Genomic DNA, 6,450 nt, shown 5'->3' with positions numbered 1-6,450 from the left:
TATTACTTCCAACAATTATTTCATTTATCTTGCATAATATAGGACAACTACTGAATTTTTTATTTCCATCTTGCATAGGCTGATGCCGCACGGGATATCAGTGCCGATATCACCGCAGTCCAGGTGAGGTTGAACAGAGGTTTGCACTTGACTGACGTTGAGCAGAGGGCGACCTTCGACCGGATGCAGGAGAAGATGCGTGCGGTCATGCGCGTCTTCTCCTGTCGCAGCGCCGTGGACGTCGTACCTCCAGCTGGTCCGGTACACCCACGGCCTCGCGCGCCTACCGTCGGAGCAGGACCTCGTTTGCCTTCGAGCGCCCCTAGCTTCGGAGCAGTGCGACCTACAGCACCGGTTTCGCACGGTACAATTCAGCCCAGATATTAGTTCATTTTTGTTTCAGCTTTTGCACGAATGTGTCACCATGTTTTAACTGCACGTTTCCTCATCGCAGGACCTCGTCTGCCTTCGAGCGCGTTCGCAGGCACGACCGGCACTTCCGCGAGCTCCGCAGGGGCGTTCGCCACCTCTTCGGGCGCGTTCGCCAGCTCTTCCTCTCACGGAGCGTCGATCCCTCGCCCACACGGTACTTTACTTTTTATTACTACTGTTAAATACTTGTACAAAACTGATGGTCCTTGTCCAGCAGGATATGCAGCCGGGATCTTCGGTACTGGGGCCTCTTCGTCTCACGCCGGTAGGACTGGTCCTACTAGCCAGTTCTATGACGACGACTTGCACGGTGCAGACCACCAGGACGTACTAGGCTCCTCTCAGCTTGGAGGAGCTCCAGAGGCGCACACTCAGGAGCAGCCAGAGGTCACACCAGTACAGGCAGGTCGGGTTGGCCGTGCCGTACCCCCGGACCGACTCACGTACTCCCAGGGGCACATTAGGGCGCAGGGTAGGAGGGACAGGGGTAAGAGGCCTCGTCAGTAGTGTTCTACCTCTTCAGTCCTTATGTGACCGTTTCTTTTGGCTTACAAACTTGTAAAGCAGTACTACTTTTGCTATTACTACTGCAGTACTACTTGTGTTTGTCTCGTCTACGTAGTTCTTTTCATTCATATGGTGCTTGAACAACTTATGCTCACAACAACACACTTTCGGCGCTTCACGGTAGTGCCATATCCAGTAGCGCGCACAGTCCACAACAGCACACATGAAAAGCGGCAGCTCAAGTTATCACTATCAACTTTCGGCGCTGCCTGTTGACATAAAGTGAATCACGCCCACGCGTGATCGTCTTGTCACATCTAATGAATAATGTATCTCATTGAGTTCACATATATTGCAGTGAAAACGACGCTATATAATTGACAATCTGAAGGCAACCTCTTCATATCTTCTTTCCCACTAGCACACCACACACGAAAATGGAAGCCTATTAATTGGTAATACGTAATCTAGAATTGAGATTATGTACAACATTCTTCACTACAATTTTACATTTTGGCAGCAAACCAAATATGATCAAATGCAATTTTACCTTACCAAATATTTGGTAGTGCCAAAACTTGCTTATATTTTGGCACTAACAAAATATTTGTACGGTAACAATCCAAATATGCCCTAAAAAATAATAAAATTGTATTTTACCAGTCTTGGAGATTTTAATCTTGTATAGTTTTCAATATAAAAAGATTTGATAACTATTGATATTTATATAAAAAAAATATAGAGCACAGTACAAAATCGCCCTCCCCCAGGGCGGCAAGGGGGCCGCCTGCAAAATTCCATGCCCCCTCGCCGCCCATTTGCAGGCGGCCCCCCACAGTAGAAAATCGCCCTAGCGGAGGGCGGCAAGGGGTCCGCCTGCAAAATTCCATGCCCCCCCTCGCCGCCCATTTGCAGGCGGCCCCCCGCACAGTATAAAATCGCCCTAGCGGAGGGCGGCAAGGGGGCCACCTGCAAATTTCGTTGACGGCCGTCGCCCGAGAGCGAACGGCCGGCTGCCACGTCATTTTCGCCGCCCTCTGGGAGGGCGATTTTTAAAAATCGCCCTCCCAGAGGGCGGTAGGCGACTATTTCCGTCAATTTTCAAAATGGAAAATTATTTTTGTAAAACTTTTAATAAAAAAAATTATAAATAAAAAAAATTCTCTAAACGAATGGCTCAGATCGATCCCGCGTTAGGCCGAATCACTATTGGGTCGCGTGCGCTTCATGGGCCGCAGCAGGTCGACCGGTCGAACAAAAAAATTTAACTTAGACTTTCGGTTAGGGCCCACGCGGCAGTGAGAGATGAAGTAGGGGGAGTTCATTAGACTTATTTTTGGGCCGGACAAGTGTGCGGTTGAGGCGGAGGAGAGGAGAAGGGAGGAAAGCGGGCCAGCTTGGCTGCGGGCTGTATAAAAATGGGCTGAAAATGCCCCAACGAGAGAGTGGAAGATTTCTATTCAAATAAATATTGCAAGGATGTTAGTATTATGAAAATTAGCAATTAAGCTACGCAAATTCCAATAAAATTCCAACTAGCATAATTAATCACGGAGAATTTAATAAAATTAATTTTAACTATACCATTTTATTTCTCGCACTTACTTTACTTGTAAACTAATTTAATTATACACCTACCTACTTAAAAAATATCGAAATTTGTATTTCAATGAATTACATAATGTAAATATTTCTCAACTTTTCCTCAATTTTTTAGTCTTTACAATTCCCGTTGCAACGCACGGGCACTTTTGCTAGTAATCTATAAAACATATAGTAGTCGGACAGTTTTTTTCCCTTTTGGGGGCTTTCATGGGATGGCGTTTTTTCCCTTTTTGCGTTTTTAGCTGTCTTTTCTTTCTCACGGTGTTTTGGCTTTTTTTTTTTGGTTTTTCGCCCTATTTGTGGGCTTTTTAATAGACGCGTTTTTTTAGCCATTTTCTTTGAACGGAGTTTTGCCTCTTTTTTTTTTCCGGCGTCTTTTTTGTTTTTTTTTGGCCGTTTTCTCAGGGACTATAGATGGCCATGTGGACTGCCCGGCACGGTACGGCCTAGGCCCGGCCGTGCCTGGGCCGAGGCATGTTGGGCCGGCACGGCCCGACCGACGCACCGGGCCGTGTCGTACTCACGGCCCAGGCACGGCCCAACACGTCTCGGGCCGTGCCGGGCCGGTCCGAAGGCACGATGGGCCATTGTGCATTTCCTCAGAATAAGTCTAATTTCCCTCCCTCCTATTGGGCTGTGACATATATATAGCTAAAAAGTCTATTTTACGTCCCTTATCTTTGGGCTGTGGTATATGAATAGCTGAAATAAGTCTATTTAAGGTCCCTATTATTTGGACAGTAACATTTATATGTCTATTTTTAGTCTCTATACTTTGTGTGCCGGGCCTGGCCTACCGGCCCATCGTGCCGGGCCAACCCAGCGTGCCGGTGGAGAGGCCCAGGCACAGCCCGGCGGTCAGGCCGGGCCGGCACGGGCCCGACCCAAGTCGGTCCGTGCCGTGCTTGGGCCGGGCCAAAAAGCCGTGCCGTGGGCCGGGCCTTCGGGCCTCAGGCCTTATGGCTCTATATCAGGGACGGCGTTTTCTTTTTTTTTTTCGATTTTCTTTTTGCAGGCGATGTTTAGAATCGAAACCGGTTTTTTTCATCCTTCTTTTTTATCAGGGAGCTTTTTTTATCACTTTTTTTTGCCGCGCCCTTTTTTTCGTGGACCTACCAATTTAAATAAAAATTAATGGATGGATGTTTTACTTTTTGTTCTCATAATTTCTATTATTTTTCTCTAACTTATTAGAGCACCACGTGATGGTCTGAGAGCATTTAATTTGAGAAAGTTTAATTGATTTTTAATATATAATAGATACTCCCTCCGTCCCATAATATAAGGGATTTTAAGTTTTTGCTTGTAGTGTTTGACCACTCATCTTATTTAAAAAATTTATGCAAATATAAAAAACGAATAGTTGTGTGTAAAGTATTTTGGATAGTAAAGTAAGTAAAAAAAAGTAAATAATAATTACAAAACTTTTTGAATAAGACGAGTGGTCAAACACTGTAAGCAAAAACTCAAAATCCCTTATATTATGGGACGGAGGGAGTAATAGATATGTAAGTTCAGAAGGAAAAGAAAGTGGAAACGAAAATAGAAGGGATACGATGAGATAAGTGGCAAACTAAATGTACATACTGCTCAATTATATACTAAATTTGTAATTACACTTAACTTTGTGGTAAAACAGAGTTGGAGGCATTGCTATTATATAGCCAAGGAGCGATTTTCCGAAATAATCAATAAAAACCAGGCATTACAATTTCAACGGAGGGAGTAGGAGTATAATATAGAGCGGTAACAACACGATCTACATATTTATCCAGCACGAATCAAGGGTATAAGTGAGTAAGCCGCTAATCCATATAGATCAAAATAAATAGGTTCGCTACTTATTTGGCTTATAGGTGAGTTTCGTGGGTTAGCCTATTGCACCATTAGCACGAATAATGTCGTAGCTAAAACCAGTACCATGGGTCTGCGGTGGACCATGCGGATTATCTGCAACGATGCGTCAAAAAGAAAATATTAGCAGCAATCCAAGGGCGGGGGAACAAAAACAGTACTGCGCGCCGTAGCTCTAGACTCTAGTGATTGCCAAAGCTAAATCTGTTGCAAATATATACAGATGATACTCACGGACTCGTGCGCTGCCTTGCTGAGCCGAGGGCATGGGGACGCCGCTGCCTATCAGGAGAGCCAGCAAAACAAGTCGAATCAGAAGAAGACGGAAGCTGCTCAGAGTGGGCGACATGCTTTGTTCAGCAGGCCAGCTAGCTGCTTTGTGAGCTCACGAACAAACGATACAACCTGTCTGTTTTACCGTCCGTGCCGGGAAGCAACACTCGCCACTTAAAAATGGTTTCATCTTCCAATAACACCAGACAAGATGTCAAATGTGGACATGTTTGAATTCTTCTGCGCTCTGCACTCCTACGGTCGTGGAGTACCTATCAAACGTTCTTAGCGGGACCTGCCCTGTTCTTTTTTTTTTTTCTTATTCGCCGAAGTATTGGAACGGATTATTTCCTCCATGTTTTTTTTAAAATATATATTTTTTAAAAGATTATTCTATTCCGTTTCTACATCATTGTTTAGATTGTATGTTATTTGTTAAATTTATTTTTATTATATCTAATTATATACTAGAAGAATTGCCCGTGCGTTGCAACGGGAAAAGGGTCTAGTAGGATAATATTTATTGTACATATTTACCCCTATTTATTGTTGGGACTGTTTTGGCACCTTAGCTCCATTCACAGAGATCTCATCATGTTAAAGAAGTTAAGAAAAGAAAGAGAAAGTACGGTTTATAAATAGTTGGGTGAGAAGATGAAGTGGAAGGACAGTTGAGGTCGTTGAAAGACAGTAGAGGGAAAAAAAACAACATGCTAAACCCTAACCAGAAAGAGTGAGAGGAGAGGAGAGGAGCAGACATGGAAGAAGAGAACCGCGATGGTAGGAAGTGACGGTTCCAAAGTCACCATCTAATACTCCCTCCGTTTCAAAATGTAAGACTTTCTAGCATTGCTCACATTCATTTAAATGTTAATGAATCTAGACATATGCATGTGTTTATATTCATTAATATCTATATATATGTGAGCAATGTTAGAAAGTCTTACATTGTGAAACGGAGAGAGTAGGTTTTTCCGGTGATGGGCCACTTACACCAAAGTCATTCAACAGTGGTGGTTCTAATGATGGAGGTTGGGTGGCCGCCCAAATCCTGGCCAGCTCAGGTGCTAGCTCGACTAGACACTTGTAATTATAGGGAGCAAGGGAGTAGGAGAGAATTGCGATGTGAGGGAACGAGAATTGCGATGTGAGGGAACGATTAGATCGAGCTTTAGGGTGTGTTGGGGTTTTGTTCGTGGCATATGGGTAATTTTTGTCACAATTCGGAAATACAAACTATGAGCATGACCACCGAATAATCAAGGTCGTTGGATCGGGATGATGAATGAAATAAACCATTACGACTTTTATTAGTTGAATATATTTGGACAACATATCACTTTTGATCGATTAGCGACGGACGATGGAAGCACTATGTATCTTTTCAATAACTAGAAAAAATACCCGTGCGTTGCAATGGGTGAAGGCTATTTTAGACTTATTATTATTATTATTGTTGTTGTTATACGGTTCAGTTAGGGTGAAAATTACTGTAGAAATTTGCTTGGATATTTCTTTTAGAAAATTATAAGCTACTATTAGGAGTCTAACTCTCATCTTAAATTAGCATGCGAGTTTTTTTAAAGTATTTCTTATACGACTCCTTCTGTATTTCCAAAAGCATCCCTAGTTAGCGTGCGAGTTTTTTTTAAAGAGATTTATTATATGACTCTTTCTGTATTTCTAAAAGTGATCAGACTTAAAATAAGACTCAAACATGGATCTATATTTCCAAAAGCGAACGAACTTAGAAACCGACTCAAATACAGATGATCTACG

The 6,450-nt window shown here is 43.2% G+C and overlaps 1 long non-coding RNA gene across 1 annotated transcript; it reads right to left on the bottom strand.

Moving 5' to 3' along the window:
• Positions 1 to 4,106: 4,106 nt before the first annotated feature.
• On the bottom strand, positions 4,107 to 4,809 carry LOC9268915 (uncharacterized). The gene is made up of 2 exons (XR_001546683.3): positions 4,633 to 4,809; positions 4,107 to 4,494 (listed from the first exon to the last, which is right to left on the bottom strand). It is a non-coding gene; the product is annotated as an uncharacterized lncRNA (long non-coding RNA).
• Between the last annotated feature and the right edge of the window lie 1,641 nt (positions 4,810 to 6,450).

This window comes from Oryza sativa, chromosome 6, assembly GCF_034140825.1.
Source record: "Oryza sativa Japonica Group chromosome 6, ASM3414082v1".
Classification (NCBI taxonomy): domain Eukaryota; kingdom Viridiplantae; phylum Streptophyta; class Magnoliopsida; order Poales; family Poaceae; genus Oryza; species Oryza sativa.
Note: the sequence above shows the minus strand (reverse complement) of the source record. Positions and strands in the feature narration are given on the sequence as shown.